The following is a 22,861-nucleotide window of genomic DNA, read 5'->3' as shown; positions in this document are numbered from 1 at the left end:
GGAAAATAATGTACTTTTTTCTTCACAAATTTTGACCAAACACTTAAGCTACTTTACAAATTATTTTTTTGCATTAAAAAAGAGTTTTAAAATATGTTTTGTAATAACTTCAATTTCCAAACAGTTAACACTAGTACAGCTACAGCGATTACTTGATGAATAGGTTGATTGACAGAAACTTGCTAACTGTTTTGATAAATATTTAAGTTGGGTTTTTTTTCTTCATTTTTTGAAATACCTTTGAGTGTTTTGGTGTGTTATATATATATATATATATATATATATATTTATATTTTTTTTTTTTTTCATTTTGTAAAATAATTTTCTGTGTGTCAAATTGGGGTCAAATTTTTTGAGGTTTACTTATTTTTACTTCAGTAACATTTTAAATCCAGGACTTTTACCTGTAATAGAGTATTTTCACCATGTGGGATTGGTACTTTTACTTAATTAAAGGATCTAAATACTTCATCCACCACTGAACACAATATATAAAAACAAGTATCATCTAGTGTTAAAATAGTATCACAGTATGAAAACAGTATGAAAGAACTCCTATGAATGTCATGAGTAAGTGCCTTTACATACACACACACACACTCATCCACTCACTCTAAGCTTTAAGAGCCAAGTGTAGGGCTGGGCGATTATACTTCAAATCTACATCACGATAAATTGAACATTTCACCTCGATTACGATTAATGAATAATTATTTGCTTTTGTTTTTTTCATTGACCATGGTGCGTTGGAGTGTTATAAACATACGATGCATTATTATCTATCAAACTATCCAGCATTATATAAGAATTAAAAGCTAAATTTTAAACAAACTTCAGGTAAATTTAAGCACATTGTGCTGATAATAGGCCAACCTCTCCTGACTGCAGGACTCTGGCTTCAACTTCTGCTGTGTGCTATTAATCATTTTACTTGGGGAAAAAAAGTTCTGAGTAGGCCTACTTCCTCTATAGCTGCCAACAGCCTGCCAACATTTCCACTAAGAGCTCAGTGCAAATGGCTGGATGAGACATGGAACAATGCATCCTGGTGTTTCTAAATAATTCCATTCAAAGTCTGACTAAACCTGAAAATAAAACAAAGTAGCCTGTAGAAGTCTAAAGAAGTCACTTTCCACAACTGAATATTTGTCTGTTTGTTCATTCAGGCACATTGGTTCTGTGAGGAGAAGCTCCGCTCTGTTTTTCTGTCTCTCTAACTGCGCTGCTATCATCCCATCATGTTTGATCCGCAATAATGAAACACCGTGGAAGCACATACGACTTGGTTGTCAGATACTCGGCTGTATTCTAGAGTCAATGTTTTTAACTGCATCTATTGTTTAACACTTCTGCTGTTGCAGTGTTTTGGCATGAGATTTTCTGAGAGCGTGAGACAGAGCCCATGAGCTAGGGACTATTTTTATGTATGAAGTGAACATGTACAAAACAACCCTAAGTTGAAGTATTTTTCTTACTATACACAATGAGTGAATATTATATACACTGAAATGTTTTCTTTTTTTATGTCTCCATCTGCTGGTGGGGAATCATGATAAGAGTATGCATAATGTGATGTTACTTCCACAACAGATCAGACTTGATGATTACTCAAATAAGATTAGGAAAAAAGTGTATATATTGATATTGGTATCAGTTCTCCGCCAGATGAGTTTTTATGTGTCGGCATATCAGATGTTGGCAAAGAAATCAAATATTGTGCATCCCTATTCTCTCCGCATGCAAAGGTAAAAATCTACAACAGAAGAAAAGTTGTCTCTCAAACTGCCACTTTGGCGTTGGCCCTGGGAGAGCAGGAAGGATAATGGAAGTAGTCTAATAAGTTTGTTTGGCTTGTTAGTGTGATTGTTTTCTCACAAAGCTAATTAACTGTCTTGGCCTTAGGGACCCTCCTACGTCCTATATCCCACTATCACCACCCATCCACACACACCCACACACATAGATTCATCTATCCATCCCCACCTTTTTCACCCCCCCGCCACTCCGTCTCTCACCCTCACCAGCGGCAGCTCTCTGTCTCTCTGTCTTTGCTTCCTGTCATGTTTAAATTGATGGAGGGTCTAGTGATTGTCTGTATGGTCCCAAGGTGCCTTTCCCCGCTACACAGGCATCCTCCGGATTCTTCCTGGTCCGCAGTTGATTACGATGAATCAATCAGAGGGGTCAAACACTTGGACTGGGGCACTGTCATCTCCAGTGGCTGTGGGGGTAAGCCGGCCCGGGATAAGAGGGCGTTTCCAGGAACCCCTGTGACCCCCTCGGTCACTCTTCTTTCCGTGGTGAGACCTTCATTAGGGGACAAATCCTTTCTCATAGTTATCAAAAAAAAAAAAAAAAAGAGGGAAGAAAAAAGTGGTCTTGTTTTTCATCTCATCCCTCTTTCTCCTACTTCTGGTGGCCTTATTTCTCTGTCTGCTTGCACTGGAAACTGACAAGTAACGGCAGAGCAGAGCAATAACGCCATCCCCCTGGCCTGTACAGCAAATAATGCCGGAGATTTAATCAATGGCCGAGAGGAAAAGCAGGGCCAAATCAATAGAAGCCTGGCTGTTTGCTCCCCTGCTTTGAAGGTGAATCCGGGCCTTGCTACATAAATTGGACTAATTGAAGAGCATGCTAGGAAACAAGCCCCCTTACAAAGCATGTCTGTGTCAGCATGATGCTCGTATGTGAAATTCATCAACCCAGAAGTGCAGAGGCTGAGATAATAAGCTGCCATAAGCCTTGGAAAGAAAAGTAGACGGGATAAATGCAATATTAGCTTGCATTTGAGCTTGATAACATCCGTCCACATTCGTTTGGGTGATAAGCGTGGGCGTGCCGCAGCATCACCGCCACTTGCATTTTATTTTCCAAGCAGGAGAGAGGATATGTTTCACGGCGCTATGTATCAAGTGTGTTCCTCTTCATTTATCCATCACAGAGCAGCATCAATGATCTATGTTTTCATACTGTACAATGCGTGTGAGCGTTAAAAGGGCCGCCTGCATGCTGAGCTGAGGACATAAATCTGGTGACAGTGATACATCTCATCAGCAGAGACAACAAATTAAAAACACTCACCCATGAGACACTGCTGTTCAATAAATTGGCCTTATTTTCAGGGGGAAAATGGGGCATTCTCAACACAAAACAATCAATCACAGTAAATGACCCTGCTATTCACAAATCTGTCACAGTGGAGCATTGCTGTATTAACCGTCTGCCCTATCGGACGGTCAAGTCGAGATCTTCTCTGAGACCTCATTCCATCTCAGGTCTCTCATGGGGGTGGGGCCCAGAGGTCTTAGTCCTCTGCTTGGGCTTAATTAATAAGTTTTGTAGTAATGGCGAGAACAACAGGAGGTGTTAACCCTGTTAGTAGAGTGGCATGTTATAGCATTAGGCTCCTCTGAAGGGAGCAGGGGAGGGGAAGAATTAAAAGATCTCTGCTGTGGATTGGCTCACAATGCACCAGGAAGGAGATTTGAGCCCAAATGAAATGATTGTATCAGATAGAAATCGATAGCAATCCATGCCTTCCTTAATCCTGCACTAGCTCCCAGATCACTCCCCGGTGCAGGCAATCTCTCAGCTATCATTACGACACGCAGATCGATAGCTGGGCAGCGAGGCCTCTGGTTAAGTTTCTGGCTACACTGCAAAAGTGCGGGCGTAGGGAGTAAAGGAGAAGATGAGGAGAGAGGGCCACAGGGTGTTAGTATGGCTTTGGGTGTCTGACAAAGTACAACGCTGCTGTTGTTAGAGGTAATTAACAAGAGAAGACAGCAGAAAACAGGTAATCTACCCCCTCGCCAAAAAAACTTTAAATCCTGCCAAAGCTCCAAAGCGCAAAATCTTTTGTTGTGTTATTATCTCACAATAGGGGATTTGAGTTAAGCGCCAAGCATATTCCGCTTCAAGAGATGGATGATGAAGCTTGGAACTGTGTTTTATGGTTGTAATCAGAACAGGTGCAAATCATCTATCAAGGCATAATAAAATTTTTACAAAGTGCTTTCTTGTCTGCAATACTCCTGACATTCTGTTTCAGTTTACGCCACGACCAATGAAAGAGACCATCTCGTATGTCTCACTGGCAACATCTCAGGGGGATGTGAGTGAAGAAAAACAGGCTTGAGTTATTACGGGGGATTTTGGCTGTGCAGTGATTGCGTTCGTGTGATGTAAAATAAGAGAAAGGAAACAATACAACAATGATAAATCCGAGCATTTGCAGACTGGGAGCAACACCTACAGAAAAAGCATCATGAAGTAAATAACTTTGATGAGATGTTTGTGCATATGGGGTATTTGTCATGCGTTTTTCTCTTGAAAAATTAATTGGTGTATTTATCATTAACACCGGTGGCCTTAACAGCAGGAGGATCCATCATTAACACCAGTGGCCTGAGCAGCTGGATGCACGGAGAAAACGCCTTTGGGTTCTGCCTCTGCTTTTCCGCGTTTTGTAGTCAAGTCACAGTGTCTCTTTAAAACCCCTCAATTAAAAACGGCGAGTTAGGCGCTGCTTTAATGATAGCTGTGATTTTAATCAGGAGCACCGTATTCCTAGTAGGTCCTGGAGGTCTGGAGGCCTCACTGCACACATCAACTTATCTCTTCCTTAAAGCTCCCTTTCTAATTTCCCACCTCCTTCAAAGTCTGCTCTGCTGTCCCAGCGCTCACCTCCGTCCTCCCCCCTCCCCCCAAACAGACCTCGCCGTTAGGATGTATGAAAAAAATACAACACAAGTAATTAATTCCATTAGCATCAATATTCTGCTCATGAGCGGCAAACACAGGCAGGGAGAGCTGGTACAGGAAATCTCAGTGATGGAAAGCATAGTAAGAGGATATGAGTGGGAAGACAGATAGAAAGAGGGAGAGAAGGATTGTTTACTCTCTCCCTGTTCTCTGTCTCACCATCTTTTTCCCTCCTCTCTGAAGAAGCCTGCTGGCGCGAAGAAACTTCTCCCAGCAATTAAGAGGGGCCGCAGACGCTCAGCGTAATTACCGCCGCACATTGCTGCTGTCACAAAACTCAGCTTGCCCTCTGGTCATAAAAAACACACTGAAGAATATTTAGAAATGAATTATTCAGAGTGATTGTTCGCACTCAATTATTCATGGGGCCCCAGCGAAGGGAGATTTGCATCTCAACGCTGTAAATATTATTAATCTTGCCAATTACAAAATTCTCTGCCGCTCCAAATTCTTCAAATGATGTTCCAAATGTGTGCGGCGTTTTATAGCCTTTAATGTTTAAGTGGCTTGAAATGAATGTGCTGCAGCTTTTACAAATCATCTGGAAAACAAATCAAGCTCTCTGGAATAAGATTTCTCATAGCGTGTGAGATGTAGTTACACCACAAAACTGCCAAATGTTAACATCCTAAGTTTAAACCTAATGGTCATATTGCATGTAACAATAAAAAACACAGAAAAGAAAGAAAGCTGTAAACAATTATGTTCAGCACTGGACAAACAAATAAAACCACAGACTGTGTTTGCTTCCTTTGAATATTTTGGAATTTTTTTTCAGATTTCAAATCTCTGTGATTATCTTAGAAAGCAGACATTGTACTTGTATGACATCATTTTGAAGTTTGCTTAAGTGCTTTCACATTGCAACACCTAAAATGCAGATTCAAAGGCAGCAACAAGAGAATATTGTATTACTTTTACCAGTACAGCATGTCTGTCTTCAAAGAGCTCTGTTACAGTATTAGACACTTTTATGAGCAGCTACGGCAGCCTGTTCCAAACATTCCAATTGTGTCCGAAACTGCAGGTGCATCAGTTTAAGTGTGACCTATAATCTCCAGTCTTTCATGCCAACTGTTGGAGGAAGCCTCATTAGTTCATTTGATAGTTCAGTATTCCTGCTTGTGATGTGGCCAGAATATATGTGATAGACAGGTGAATATAAGGTCATTTCCCAGCATCAGGTGCAAAAACGTGCACATATTATAATTGTCCCCATATCTGTTTTGCCTTTTTTTAAAAATTAAACACACAATATCTTTTTATCTTACCTCCTCTATTCCCTCATGCAAATGCATGGTGGACCATATAATTTATGAATTGAGGTCCATGTCCAGACACTTAATTAAATCTATGTCAACTCTGATATTACAGTAAGCCTTTCTGTTCTTGAACAATGTCACAGATTGTAATAAATGGAATACATGCTGGGCTACAGTAATAATTTGTCCAGGCTGCTAGAATTTTCACTGTATTAGGTCGGAGAGGCTGGTGGTCAGGATCCTTCAGTTGTGAATTTGTCTATAGGGATGGATGACTCTCTTGTCCTTCACTACCAAAGAAAGGAATCTCATGTGTGCTCAAAGTAAAATATTGAACCAACAGACTTAAGAAACTCAGAAAAGGAGGCTTTTTTTTCTCAATAAAAGTGATATATCGCCAATTTTCAACCAGCTGTTTATCATAACAATGGCAGTAGTATGTGTAAATAAATTGTGGTGAACTTCTCTCCATCTTACCAGTGCCCAGATCTCCATGCCCAACTCTCAGATTCAGTTATTGTTTTACATATGGCTCGTATAAAAGGTCGTAAGTAATATCTTTAGCTGCTCATAAGTACATTGTTTTGCTGTAAAACGAGAATTTGTGAAACAGGAAGTGGGCGCCATACTGTTTCCTATATTGTGTAAACAAAACTGAAAAAACAAATCAAATAGTAAAACTAAGCAGTTGCTGTTCAAATACACCTAAAATGTCTTCAGAAACATATTTTACTGCACTATTTAGCTGTATTAAGAGAATCTGGGAATAGGATGTAGGCACCATACAGCCTAAAATGTTTTTAGAAACCTATTTTAGATTTGACTGTAATTTCAGATGATGTGTTATCAACCAGTCACTATATTATTTACTGTCGAAAATGGCCAAACTCGCATTATGTCACCCACCAGTGGTAGCCTTTATTGACCTGTTGCAGTGCAGTGCATTCTGGTAGTAGTAGGTCTTCTACCCTTTGAGAAAAAGCAAATGCCCCAGCCCTTTCCTCTGTCTTAGCACCAACTGAAAAAGTATTTGTTTCTGTCTACAGCTCAGTTTATTAAAAGCACATCTTTCCAACATTTAAGTACTTCTTTAACTATCGCATAAATGTAATTGGTCTCCTTGAGATTGAATAATAAAGACATAAAAATTGCAAGACTATCGAAATCTAATAACAAAAACTTGAAGTGTGTTCGAGTTTACTGCTTAAATACCTACATACAGTTAAAAATGTATCCAGTTCATAAATTACCTGCAATTAGCAATGATGTACAAAAACACCCTCCAGTGCTTTTGACCTATGGATTAAGTTCTGTATTTAGAGTTAATGGTCATGTAGCATCTTAAGTAGCTCCATAAAAAACGGCCTTGGAGGAGCATTACTGTAAAGCTAAAGGAAAACACTTCCCTGTTGGTAAGTCAGATACTCCAGTAACCAGCCAACTGCATCTACCCATTCATACACTCATCCATCCATTGAGCGGTGTCTACAGGACATCGGCAATCTGGATTTTAATAGTCATCCCGTGTCTCTCGGTTGCCTGCCTGCTGCTTCTCTGGGTCTCAGAATGAATGGGAGAGTGACACTTTGTAATGCTCGAGGCTGAGGAGCTCACTCTAATAGGCCTAGACTTAATTAGTATGGGACTCCCCCTGTACGCAAAGATAAATCCTAACCCCTTGAAAGTAAGGCTGCTGACACACGTGCAAACACAAATATACAAACATGATACACACACACAAAACACACACTTGCACACAGATTCAGTGCAGATATAGGCATTCATTTTCAGCTTCCATTGCCCTTTGAGCTCTGATGTGCTGCTGATAATATTTCAAAGTTATACAGACTTCCTCCTCTTATTCTCTCCCTGCACCCCCTGTTCCCTATCCACTGTATCTTTCTCTCATTGCCTCGCAGGCTGCAGAGTGATGTGTCATTTTATAATCCTGTGCTGGCTAAATTACATTAGGAATATCCTCTCATTAATTAAACCTGCTATTGGCAGCACCTGAGATAAAACAGATTATAAGAGCCGAGAGTGAAAACACAGAGCACGAAATGCCAGCGTCAGCACTTTGCATGTGTGTGTGTGAGGGATATTGTGCACGCGTGTGTTCCTGAGAGCATAGGGAAGAAGAGGAGAGAGAGAGAGAGACTGCAGGAAGAAATGGCACAGTTGAAATCTGCTGGTGTGCTTTGGTCTATAGATGGTGCTGCAGCAGTGTTTCCCCAGTACACTCTGTGATTTAAAATATATCCTTTCAGAGATGGTTTATCCATAACAGGATTAGTTTTAGGGTTAATGGATGCTATTCACATGCTTTTTTGCACTGCCTCTGACAGGTGGTATACATGGAGTCCATAGTAAAACAACACATTCTGTAACTCCGGCACCAGCTGCAAGTAAGATTTATATTCCCTCAGAATCATACTAATCTACTGGAAATACTTTCTGTGATACAATCTTTCAATTGAAGGGATAATCTCCTTACAGACACATAATATCTGTGCAAGTGTAAAATGTGGATTTTTACTTACTGAATATGAAATACATCAGGTGTTGCTTCGATATACTAGTCCAGCTTAGGAGAGAGTATTCAATTTCTTTTTGGGGGCCGGGGTAGAGTAACCAACACTGGAGTCTATCCAAGGAAAAATCAAAGCTAGATACCCCATTAAAATGTATCAGAGATACCTCCTTCAGACAAAATTAATCATGATAAAAATTCACATTAAACACACTCTTCTCCGTAGCTGTCAAAACTGATTAATGCAAAGCAAAGAGGAGCGAGAGGAAGGAAGAGAGCAGGAGAGAAAAAAACTTGTATAAATATAAAGTGAGTCCGAGTGGGAATGCATGTTGCCTTTGTATGCACACCGTGTAAAGCCATTGTGGAGTTCACGCGGGTCCCTTACAAACGAATAAATCACTGCCTTCGGACAAATTAATCAAAGTGCCCAGCTGTTGCTGTGCATGGCTAACTGGCGACAGAGGCTGAGACTCTTTCCCTGGGTGTGTTGTTTGCCCTCCCCTTCTCTCTCGAAGCAGTCGACCTGAAGTGGCAGATTGGGTTTGTCTCCCTCTGAGTGATGTAGTGCCACTTCCCACCTGATACTTTAGCACTAGGTCAGATGTGTTTTTGCACTGATACGCTTCTCCCCTTGCTCCCAAAACAATCCAGAGAATGGATTCTGACTTCTGTGACCACTTGTATAACACTGATTCAGTCATTCTTCCTCAGAGACAGCCAAAACACACAAAGCATTTGACCATTTTGATGTTGTTACACATTGTAAAATGTATTATTCAGTTATAAATCATGGGGTTTATTTTTAAACCAAAAACAAGCACTAAATGAGGCAAAAGGACAACCAATGTTTTGCTGTAGACCAGGTGCCTTGAACATTTTTCAGGCCAAGGATCCCCTCGCTGAAAGAGAGACAGAGCCGGGGACCCCGAAATGCATATATTGTGTAAACCAAGTTACACTTGAGATTATTCTCCAAATATTTTTGGATCTTCTCTCATTTGCACTTGCCTGTAGCTGCTAAACAAGCAGCAGATGTATTACGGTTGGGTGCACTACAAGATGTGTTAGCCTCTGCACTTTGACCAATGGTTTCTGTGGTAGACGGTGTATCAGCCTCTTGTTCAAAACTCAAATAATAATCTGTTGTGGCTCACAAGAGTTTCTGTAATCTTAGAATAATGACACAGCTAACTGGCCATTATGTTTTAATAGTATGTAACTAGTCAGCTAACTAGTTCACCTCGACGTTTTGGATAAGTGCTGCAAAGTGAAAAAAAGGTGCTGCACAGTGATTTAATAATTTTAATTGCATCATTAAACAATAATTTAGTGACCCCCGCAGTAACTCTGAGGACCCCCCTAAGAGCTGCGGACCACCTATTCAAGACCAAAACTGTTGACATACAAAACATTTTCAAACTTATTTTTAATTATTTTAAGAAAAAGGGTTTATGTGTTCTGCGAGAGTACCAACTCATAAAAAAGGTCTGAGTGCTGAGGGCATGACGTTTTTTTGGAAGCTGACCCTCAAGTTCGCAGTTTCTTTGTCAAAAAGTCAATGGGATTCTTCTTGGCTTTTGGATTATTTGCTCTGGGCCAAATAATTTATGATAATTACATATTTTGTTTAGCAAGGTAATCTTCAAAAACCACATTTATGATTTTTGAGTGGTAAATGCAATCACAAGAAGGTAAGCTAACATTACGCTAAAAATGAACTACATAATGTACCCATTAATTAACTTGACTACAATGAGGCTGTAAAGCTGTTTGGCATGATGAAGTTTTGTCATCTCATTTAGCCACTTATTAGCAACCATGTAAAGCCTTCAGATATTATGAGTGGGATATTTACTGCAGACCCAATTTCAGGGATCTAACCTAAAAAAAAGGTGAACCATAAGTGCAAAAATGCTAATTAATTTCTGGGTTTTAGGACTCATTCCTGCATCACATGTTGCAAAGATAGTCTTTCAGTACTTTTCAGTCTTCAAAGACAGAGGAAACAGTAAGTGGTCCATGACTTATACTTGTGCCTCTGCTTTAATTCAACCCTGTACCCTTGAAACACACTGCCAGTATAACCCTACACTTGTACTGCAAGTCAATGAGCGGGTGCCAACATCATGGCTGACAGTCATACATGTGACATGACTGTCACCTGCTCTGCCTCCAGCGTCACCATGCACTTAAGGTAATGGAGACGTGAGACATTTGTCCTGTCGCCGGCTCTTTCTTCTCATTTTCCCCGAGAACATTTAATACCTTCCAACCAGCCGTGCTATGCTATTTTCTCTGATTCCTGAACTGATTGTGAACCCGCCGCCCCACCCTATTCTTTCTATTCTCTCCATCTTGCTGACTGCTGATGTCCTCTGCAGGGGGAAATCACTCTAAGAAGAAGTTTACTTTGTGCTAATCTCATAAATGCCCTGCATCTCCCCTCCTTTGTCCCCCCATGATGCAGGCACGCAATAAACCACTTACATAAACCTCTCCTCTGAGACAGGCCTGAAAAAAACAGCTGACATGTTCAAAGTTCCACTCTGCCTTTCTCTCTCTCTCCGGATGCTTGTGATTTCCACCAGGAATGCTTTATTTGGATCCTTTATTACATGGGCTGTCCCAAAGTCTTGAAGGGCGGTTTTAATATGTGAATTCTCTGCTTTGTAGCGTGTGAAACAAGCACGAGGCGCACTGAAAAACGTTGACATTTATGAGCATAAATGCATTTCACGGGGCCACTTGTTGTTAAGTGATCAATGCAGGATGGCATCAGTGTAGGTGATGTACGTTACAGCTTTAGTGGCCAGAATGGAATATTTTACATTCTGCTCGTAAAGTCTATGATGTGAATTTTTGAGTGTGCAATAGCTTTAGGAGTAGTGGGATTACTGAAAACTATCAAAAATGTAGGGTAACATTTTGAGCATTCTCTAACAACCACTTTGACAATACAAAATAGAGTATGTATAAACAACAGGGTTGGCATTAGCACCTGCCCACCCACCAAATGCAAGGAGAATTTGCCGAACGCGTTCTTATTCCAAACTCATAATACAGTGACGGTCGGTCAGTGACCTTCCGCGTCAACCTATGAAGTTTTAGGAATCCTCCTCTCCTCACTCACACTCATACAACTGTCATTCCACCCTGCAACTACTATTACTATGGAAGAACGTTATCTGCAAAAACACTGGGTGTTTTTTGCACATGAAGTGTAGAAAATTGTGATGTTGACTACAACTTCAGTAATATCTGTTGCCTTACGTTCAAGACACAGCTCTGCTCGCTCGACGTCTGTTAAGTCTTTGCAGTCTGTGGCACAGTGGACTTCAGCGTTGATAGACTATTACTTTTGATGTGTAACTAATCAGGTGGTGCTGTGGGCAGGACACTGAACTACAAAGGCTGCAGAGATGACTCCAGACAGATCAGCAATTACAGACAGATGGCACCATGGCAAAGTAACACAGATTTATGCTATGTGAATTTTTAGTGGCTATCAGACTAAAAAACAACCAAAAAACGATTCAGATAATCATAAAATGTTAAATATTGTAGCTGATAACTGGTCAGTCCCTAATAAAGATACAGATGCACAAAAAAAGAAAATTACTGCACTTAAGCAGAAAAATGATTCCATAAAAAAGGAGCTTTACACAACCTTATCACAGCTTAAAATTAAAATAAACTATAGTGTCATGCATTTTATGTAGTCTTGATTTGGCAGTTTGCAGTGATCATTTAAAAAGGCTGTAAATCTAGTTCATTGTTCATTGTTAATTGTAACACACCATAGTCAACTGTAGTCAAATAAAATGTAATTTCCAAACAACAACATTGTGGACCTTTAAAATGCTGGGTGGCTAGTTTATTTGACACACACCATTTGTAATCATCATATTCAACAGATAGCATGCTTTCAGTACAGAGCACAACTAAGTCCTTCATGGTGCTGCCTTTTCTATTTCTGTTTAAAGCTGTATTTGCTTACTTTCTTACTTAGTATTTAATCTTCTTTGTTTGACATGTTCAACACAAGACTTTCCCTTGTACTGTTACCTTGCAGTGGTGGTGGGACTTGACTGATAGTTATACTGGTGTCATTCCCCCAGTGGGTCCAACCAAACTTGGCAGCTTTCAGGGTAAAAGACAGACCAAAAGCAGCACCTGGTTCTCCAGGTTGGGAGTTTGACATGGGGCTAACAAGTCAACCCTTAAAATACCACCGTTGCAAAAACTGTGCCAAATTTAAGTGCTAAAACCACCAGCCCCACAATAGACTCAAGCCAACCCATTGGCAAAACAACTACTCCTAATGAACACCTTGAACAAGAAGACAGGAGTATGATAGACAGTTGGGTCCAAAGCGAAGGTCTGCACCATTCAGTCAAACTATCCCAGATTATCAGGGAAATGAAAAGGTGAAAATATTTTAGGCTTTAATGAATCTCGATGGACCTGTTCTGGGCACCAAACAACCATTGAAAGATCTGTTAACTTATACAGAGCACATAAAGACAAGCTCATACACAGCATACACATCTGAGAAAGGATGAGTTAAGCTGCAACAAACTGTCTCCAAGATCCCTCAAAATAATATGTTATTAATCACAGATTTAAAACTGTATCTCTCAATATTTTTATATGAGCAATGGGTCAAATGAAAATGAGTAATGAAGCAGCTAAAGAGCCAGATATTTCCCTCAGGAGACCAAAACAGAGCAACAAGGTCAGTCTATCACCTATTCAACATCATCTAACATAATAAATTAACGCACTTATAACCAGACAAAAAGCCTTTTTGTTAAGATTTCACAATCCAAGCTTCTCTTTCTCTATACAACACGGTAGTGATCAGATTTTTACTCAAAAGATGTGATCTTACTGCTGTTTTTCTAAATATTTAAAATAAGATTTATGTTACCAAGAGCGGCCTAGGTTGGTTGTATGTGATGGACCAAACATTTTCCTCTAATATGTGAGGAAATTACTTGAGAATTACATGATTGTTTTGAATTTACTAATGAATAAACTACAATTATGTCCATGGATAGCTCTTGGCCTATTCAGAGGAAGGTTTGCACACCCTTTATTAAATACACAAAATGGAAAATGGCTAATTATCAAAGAAGTATAAGTTCCCAAATGTTTAAGCTAATATTTGGTTGCAGTGGCCACTGCTGAGAGAAATATATCATTTTGCACAGCCACCATAACAACAAAAAAATGCCAAGCAGTTATCTGTCAGCAGCAATGCGGCCGAGAAACAGACACTCAACAGAAGTCCAATTCCAATTATAACCTGGCTGCATTAATTCTCAGGTCAAGAAAACTTCCTATACAGGTTTAAAATTGATAACATAACAGAGGTGGACTAAATCATTAATGCAGAGTTTTTTCGTTGTTATTTAAATCCTAACTGTGTCAGTGTGTGTGCATTTGTTGGCTTTCAGGCATCTTTTCCTTCATTTCCACATGACCTTGTGTTGGAAAGTCGGAGCTCAGACAGTACATTCTTTTTCACTCTATTCTGATTGGTGAGTCAGGACACATAGGCACCATCATCATTCATTACCTGGTCTTTTCCACTCCTCTTCTCACATCTTTCTATACCCTCACACCTCTTTCCATCTCCTTTAGTCAATTCTCTTTTCCCTCCATCTCAACAGAAGCTCCCACTCTGCCCTGCACAGTGTGATGTGCCATCATTCACCTCGAGAGAGCTATTCTCCCTCTGAATGGGATCATAATCGGCCCAGCTTTGCTTTTAATAACCACAGTGACAATACCTTGCATGTGCATATGGGCGAGTGTGTGTGCGTGTGTGTGTGTGTGTGTGAGAGTCTTCCTGCGTCTGACACCTCTGTAGCTGCATGGATGAGCATGGACAGATGTGCCCACTGGAGCAGAACTGCCTGCGCGTGCGGAGACTTGGACATTAATGAGATGGTGACAAAACTTGCACTCTCCAATTAAAGAAAGTGAATAGAGGCCATTTAAAACAGAGGGAGTGAGAAAGGATGAGAAATGACAAGGATATCCCGTTGAGGAGGTGATGGTATGGAGTGATGTGAGGAGGAGGAGTAGCCGTACAGTTTGAGAGGAAGAACAGCCAACACACATTCAAGGATCAAAATAATAAAAAATAATTAAACATTAACAATGGCTAAGTCCATAAAATACACAAATACACTGTTCTAAATTTTATTCAGAGCCCGCTACATGCAAAGACAGACTACTGTCTGAGGTATTTACATGCTGCTCTTCTGTCAGGTTTTATCTTCAATCTTTCCACCTCAGCTCCACCTCATTAGAGGTGTAGGGGCCTTGAAGTGTTACAGGGTCCAATATGCGATAACACCACTCTCCCTGCACGCCTCTCCCCTTCCCACAATCATGCCTATCAATCTGCGGTTGTGTGCTCTCAATCAAATTACTGCTGAGGGGCTGGCTTTCTTGGCCTCCTCAATCATTTTCCTGCTTTTATTTGCCACTTTGTCATGAGTTGTCTTATGGGCTCCACACATGATACTGTAGGTGACAAACAACAAAGTTTGGCAAAAATGTGCTGTAGGTCCAAAAAAGCACAAAGCACAAAGCCCTCAACCAAGCTATGTTTGTGTTATGGTTCAGGAATACTGACAGTTGTACAAAGACTTGCTACTTGTTTGGAATATATGAGTCAGTATTTTTTTTATTTTTATTTAGGTGCACTTCTACATTTCTGTCCTACCATTGATCTCTGACAGCAAGATTACATCGTTTTTCATCTGCTTCATGTTACAGCACTATATTAAACAATAATGAAGTCCTTGTCGTCGTTTTTTTTTTTTTTTTGCTTTAAAACAGCCGCAGGAAGTATTAAAGAATTCAGGAGCTTTGTAAATTGAGAATTATTTGCCCTTAATAGCTGTGCTAATGGGTGTGCTTTAACTAACTACCTGGGCAGGCCACCTATGGCTAATTTGGATTGTAGTGAAGCACAATTGAGTAGGGTGTCAATACGGTAAACACAGGGGCCCCCAAAGAAGCATGAACAAAGATGGTCACGTCTCCAGCTGACCACTTGTGTTCAGATTTGAGCTTCCTACGTCTTGTGTGATGGAAAGTCAAAGGGCCCTGCTCCCAGTTATTACCTCCAAACTTTAACTTGCTGCTCGCTAGTCACGTTAGTGGTTGCGTCGGTACAGCTGGAGATGTCGCAGTCAGCAGAATTGTCAGAAATGTCCCCTTCCTAAGGGCAAGACAATGGACAGTCATGCAATTGGTCATAAAGTGGTCAAGTTACAGAGTGTTTCACTGGGTTCTTACTGCAAGCCTTAGTGCTCAATTCAGTTGTTTTCTAGATCTGATTTTTTTATCCCATGATCATCTTACATGTGGCCAAAATCACTACAATACTACAAAATAAAGTGGTCATGGCCTTGATGTAGCCCGCGTGCCAAGAAGAACAACAAGACCAGACGACAACAAGACAATATCATAGCATGCTGTGAATACTGAAGTTAACATGGAGTGCAAAACAAACATGGAGGCCACTGATGTGACCGTTCACGGTTTAATTTTTAAGTTATTTTGCAGTGACTCAACGGGAAGAAGATGAAGCAAATCAACCTTATTTATGAAGTATTTTTATACAAAACAGGCGCTGGCAGTGGGTGAATGGGACAAAGGACTTTGTCAGTCTATATCTATGGAAATTCTCTTTGAGGGCAAAGTCTTAGCATTTGTGCACGACAATGCTGCGGTGATGGGAAATCCTGAGCTGGTTGAGCTGGGAGATACGGTAAATGTGGCCACCCTGACCCCATGCGCATGCCATTTGACTGCGACGTTAGCTGCAGCTGTGTGCCATGCCTCCGTGACGGCTGTACTCCATGAACATGGAGGTTGAGAACTATTACAGGACTTTACTTCATCCTTGGATACACAGCAAGTCTCACAGCAAGCCATGTGGACATGCTAATTTTCCTCAACAAGTACAAGCGGGCAGAAATCGACACTGTGAGTCTGAGATAATTTTTAAGTTCTATTATCGCGTTGCAGCGTTTCATTTAGTCGTTTTTGAGTGTCTTTCTTATAAGACTATATGTTAGCGGGGATCATTTTTATGAGTGTACTCCACATGTAAGCTGTGATTTAATGTGTTTCTTAAGTCTACGTCTCTTCATCTTTACGTTTTATAGGCTATGCAATGCCATCAGCACATAATGTAACTGTGGAAATAAAGCTTTGATTGAGGGAAAAATAATGTTGATTTTTAAGTACAATTAGTTGATGACAGATCAGCTGACTTAACAGCAATGTGGCTTCAAAAAAACAAAACACAAAAAAACTTGGCTTTTATTTGTCTTTCCTTTAAATAAGAGTATTTTAGGTTTTTTATTACCAAGTAATCAATCATGCATTGGCCCTATTTGATTGTACGCAGTTGCATGGTTGGCTGGTTCTGACCAGCATGGCAAAGCATGCCTGGCTCACTGGAGGACTGCCATTATACTGTATTTGTTCGATTTTTGTTCTCTCAATATAATGTTGGAATTGACCTCTGTGCTGGCGTGTTTGGTCGTGCTGTAAACATTCATAATTAGTGTGTGGTCCATCACCTGGAGATAAGGTGTAGGTGTTGCACTGGGTGGGCAGTGTGGATAATCTCTGACCTATATCTCACTTTCACACTTTTCACAGATCATAAGCCTGTGTGTTGTTACACATATGGGTGGTCACTCTTGTTATCTGCACTGTGCAGGGGGCTTGTTACAAAATAAGAAATACCATATAAGTGGTATGTAGGTACATAAGTTGCAAGTCCTGCTTCCACCATGTATATAGTGTGTGTTTGGTATGTTGGACCCCTCTGCAGTGAGCATTGATCAGCCTCCTTCCCTGGACACTCGATGCAGCATGACCCCTCCAGCAACCAGCCAGTAATTGATCCTGTAGTACTGCTGTGGATTCCCATGGCACACCAAGTCTACATGTATGTGTGAGCGTGTGTGTGTGTGTGTGTCTTCTACATCTTCCTTTTGCTGGGCTCATAGCAGCACGCCCCACCTTGCTAACCTCTCCATTGCATTCAGAATGTGTCCAAAGGCCATATGATGGGCTGAGTATAAGCCTGTACTTACATGCATCTACTTTCACCCTCCTCTCTTTTGCACCTCGCTCCTCTCTTATTTATTCTTTTCTATACAGTCCACAGCACTTATCTGACGCCTGATGAAACCTCTCTGCTGTCGGTCAGGTTTCATTCAGACTGTGGCGCGGGTTCGCCTGGTGATCAAATAGCCCTGTGATTTTATGTAGATGAAAGTAAATCACAGCTCCTCCAAGTTGTTTCAATGCTCCGCCACGCTCGATTGTCTAGCCATTTTGAGCGACTCGCTCACCATAAAAGAGCCCATTTCACTTCCATCCAATTTGAGACAGACAGAGAAAAGAGGGGTGTGCCAAGCAAAAGCCTCAGTCTTGCTTTTGGTGGAAGATTAGCAGCTGCCAGGAAGCTTTCAGATCCTCCAAAGAAAAAGGGAAACTCACACATTCACACATACACTACATATCTACATGCATGGCCAAATCCACACACACTTCTATAAGAGTGAACATACGCACAGTCACACAATCAGATATTCTCACACACACACAAACTTCAATCAGAGCCTCTTCGGAGCAGTTGCAGTTTCTTTCAGCCTCTGTAGCAGTATATCTGCAATTCAAAGAGCTGTGGGTTTTGCTTCTGCCAAATTACAAGCTCCATTTGCCAGCCTAATTAACGGTTCATAGCATTCAGTGAAATTTATTGCCGCAGCCCCGGCGCATGCCAAACCAAACAGGATAGACCTCACAGATAACCGTAAACTTGGCTATGGAACCTGACACCTTGAAAAAACAAACTTGTTACAGGGAGTCTGTTTATATACTCCTCTTTTCCTCTCTCTAGCTCTCTCTCTCTTTCTGCCTCCCTTCTCGCTCCACTGTCTCGACTGACAGTTACTTGACTGTTTCACTTCACGGTCTCCGTGGCGATGGTTGTTAAGAGGGAAAACCCAGCCTCAAAACCTATTCCTTTTGACCGCAATTCATTGTATGTTTGTCAGCGGGTGCCCTTATGGTCAATACTGTTTAGATGCACAGCTGAAATGTGAATCCAGAGGAGAGGACACAACGGGACAAGACAAGGCATGAATTTCAACCTTAACTCACAAAAAGATTAACCCAAACAATCCCTTCGGCTTCTTGGAAAACACAATCTTGTGGAACATAAACAGCTTGAATATAAACTGACACAACGTGAGAGTAAAGCCAGCCTTTCACACTGTGACAACAACAAAATATTATGCCACACTGAAAAAGAAAAGAAGGGAGACTGTAAGCCTTTAAGTCTGCTATTAGTAATCTGCTGATGTCAAACACATAAAAATGTACCCACAAACATGTACGATCACTATTTGAGTAAAAACACTCTGCCCAGCAACTGACAAGAGTGGAGGTTCCAATCCAGGGAGCACCAATTGCTTCCTCCAGAAAACCGTCCCTGATGCTTTCGCTGTTGCAACAGAGGTACTGAAGGTGTCCGAAAGGGACCTCTATCATGTTATTGGAGCATTCGGTCAAATTCTTGCATCATGCAGGTTTGACATTGTCTGGCCAGGGCTGTTGTCCTTGGTGGGTCTGTTTCTGACTGCAGAAGAGGCAGTAAAACAAATTATCTGGAGAAATGTTCAGCAGGCTGCCCTGCGATACATCCTTCAGATAGGTGTGTTATTGATGCCTCAAAGTTGAGGCAATTTGTTCATTTAAAGAGATGCTTTGCAGATTGACAACCAGCTTTGTATCATTACAATGTGGGTAGCAGTTTACCAGTATAAATAAACTGTCGCAAATTTCCCTCCATCTTACCAGCGCCAGGGTCTCCCTGCTCATGCCTCGGATTTTCACTGACTCTCAAGCTGTTGCTTGTACTGCAGATTGTATTGCCACATTTTCGTTTGCTTGCCACAATGAAGACAGAGAGTATAGAAGCGCATCAAGAGAAAAACCTGCCCCTCTGCCTCTCTCTCAAACTGTAAAACTAAGTGGTGATGATCACATATGAACCAAGATTCTGTAACTGTATTGCCTATTTCTTGCCTAAAATGTCTTTTAAAACATAATTTAGTGCACTGTTCAGTTGTAATATAAGAATGTATGAACACAAAGTGGGCACCATAGTATTTCCAACTTTGTAAATATGCTGGCTGAAAAGACTGAGATAAAACGGCAAAAATCAGGCAGCGCTGATCAAATGTAAACAAAGATTCTCTTACTGTGTTGCCTATTTCTCACCACAAGTGTTTTTAGAAACATATTTTTATGCACTGTTTTACTGTGATTTGAGATGGTTTGTAACCAGCTGGCCGCTAAATTAATTTCCTGTATAAAAATGGCCAAACTCAACATTATCACCACACAGCTGTGAAAAACTTCTTTAGGTCAGAACAATGTCATACGTCTTAATTGGCTGCAGAAAGCAGGCTTGCTTTTCTAATCCATCAGAGAAACTTTTTGTCCTTTTGAAGGAGTTTTGAGTTAAATGCCCATGTGATGGATAGCAAACTAAGCTCATTCTTGACCAGACCTCAGTGTTTTAATCCCAGAATTCCTCTAAATTGTCTCCTTTCTATTACCTGCAGTTTTTGTTATTGGACCCTCACAATGGCCTTTTGAGTTCTTTTGGATTAATTTATTGATTTTTGTCCAACATGTCTGAGGTAGTCCGTAGTACAGTGTGTAGAGCATCCCTTCCTGTAAAGTCCTTTGTGTTCTAACTGAATAGAAATACTTATCTGTAGTTTCCTCACAGACACACGCTCATGTCTGCCCACTCTCTTTCTCACATACACGCATGCAGTTTCAAGTTGGACATGGAAGAAAGAGAAAGAAATCTTCATGCTCCGAACTCTGTCTCGCACGCAGCCTTTGAGTAGATTGCCTCCAAGTTGCACCACATGAGTAACCCTCCCCCTCCAGATGTGACAACTACCTAAAGTCTAGAAAGAAGGCAACAGAGACAGACAGACAGATTGACATTGAGAAAGCCTAAAATAATCGAGGAAAAAAAATCCTTTTCATGTTTCTAGGCTAGTGTTGCGAGTCTTTGGCTCACTTCTCATGGGAATGGCTTTTTGTTGTAGGTAGAATCAGTGTATCAATCAAAGCAAGGTCTAAATGAGACACAGAGGGATGCAAACGTAGCGGTGTTGCTAATTGATCGATAGCTTGTTCAAGGAATTAAAGAGAGGAGGCTTGCTTCATTAGCACAAATGTTCTAAATCTCTAACTCAACCTCCTTTTGGTGAAAATTGCCAAAGGGCACAATTCCAAAAAATAAAGAGGGAGAAAAAGAGGAAAAAAGAAAAAACAATCAAGGATTTAAAGAACCGACCCTTACTGTCATCCCTTTAAAACCGTGCAGAACTGAAATGGATTTTGTTTCTTACATTTTTGAGCTGATGCTGTTTTCAAAGAGGATTCCCCCTTTTTCTTCTTTCCTCACAACCACACACCAAAAACTAAAACTGTCCCTGTAACACAGCCCCATATCATACACATGGGCCACATAAAAATAAGACTTTACAGCAGCACATGTCATATTCTCTTAAGAGGGTGGCCATTAGTAGAAAAGAAACTGGACCGGGTTTAACTTGTCAGGCGGCTTCAAAGAAGACTGTGTGGGCCTCTCGGAAGCCTCCCCGGCTGATGGAGAATTATTGATTGTGTGTTCAGATATCTTGAGGCGCTGGTGTATAACACTGGGGTTTAAATTCAGCCCTAATGCTCAGCCCATGCATAATTTATGTAGTTCCCATCAAAAGGTAGTAGCAATGCAAACTAAAGAGGTCTCAAGAAGCTTTTTGTTGAAAGTTTTCACACATCAACAAGCTCAAAGCCCAGTATGATTTACAGCAATAGGTCAGAATCCATGAGAGGAAAAAACAACCAGTGAGCGGGGCAGCACTTAAATATTGGCAGAGGCTTTTGATCTAGCTGTGAAACATACACCATTATCTGTTATATATGATTTAAGGAATAACATCATCTGCAGAGTATTACCAACTTATTAATGGAACATTTTAAATGCATGGTCTATTGCTTTTTGTGGTTAATTTCTCATACATGTATAATGAGAATGGTGCAAGTAACACAAACACACAACTGGTGTTATGGGGTTTACTATTTCTATGCTGCTTTGCTTTCAGTCTTGCATGTAAAACCAACATGCATTCGTTGAATAATGAAAGGACCATTCACATATTGATCTGTCTGTCTGTATTGACCAACACTGCTCCCAGCTATGCTTTCCCACATGGTAAAGACATTTATTTAGACAGAGAGGCACATTTACTTGTAATTACTGAACACAATTGAAAAATGAGCTTTGCTTATAGGAATATCAGAATCATAAAGACCCATCTGAGTTGTCAGGGTTGTCTTCTGTAGCAAAAGAGACTAAAAGGGCATTCAGAGAGCACAGACCTTCGCTAAGGCCAAATATCCTATTTTGCAGTGTTAACAATTGTGAAAAATAATTTTTGTATCTGCCCTGTGATTTGGATTTGCTAAAAAATCCAATGGTTTCTTCCTTGCCCCTTGCTACACCTTTCCATCAAGTTTCATAAAAACTGGGGGACCATTTTTTCCCTAATCCTGCTAACAGTCAAACGAACCAAACTGAAAACAACTACCTTTAACTGTCAGCTCAAAGAATACTTCACCCAGAAAATTAGGATTTGTAAATCAATCAGTCATGCTGTGTTCCCTTAAGTTTGTGAAGAAAACTTTATCCTTCTGCATGCCTCCCTGAAAAACAGCATACATACAGTATATTGATTTATTGGTAAACATATTTTAGTGCACTGTTTAGCTGTTATACAAGAATTTGCCAGACTCCATTTCTAAGGTTTTTGAGTGAAAATGTATGTGTTTGGAAAGTACTGAGCATATGATTGATAAATGAGTGCTGGATTATACCTCACAGGTTCTGTGAGAGTTTGCAAATGGATGTTTTGATATAGTTTTGCTGTTGTTAAACACGGTCCCAAATCAATCAGTAAATCAATGTGTTCATTGTTTTCCATGAGGGCATGCATGGGAAAAAGCTGTCCTCACAAATTCAAATTGACTAATTGATTTACAAATGATCATTTTGTGGGTAAAGTATTTCCTTTAGGTCATTGCTTTTCAAAGTAAGAGACAGCAGAGGTGGTGCTGCTGCCTTTGAAAATCTGCCTCTCAGAGAGCGTCTCATTGCAAG

The sequence above is a fragment of the Plectropomus leopardus genome, chromosome 14, assembly GCF_008729295.1.
Source record: "Plectropomus leopardus isolate mb chromosome 14, YSFRI_Pleo_2.0, whole genome shotgun sequence".
NCBI lineage: Eukaryota > Metazoa > Chordata > Actinopteri > Perciformes > Serranidae > Plectropomus > Plectropomus leopardus.
The sequence above is the reverse complement of the archived record's forward strand: the minus strand, read 5'-3'. Positions refer to the sequence as shown.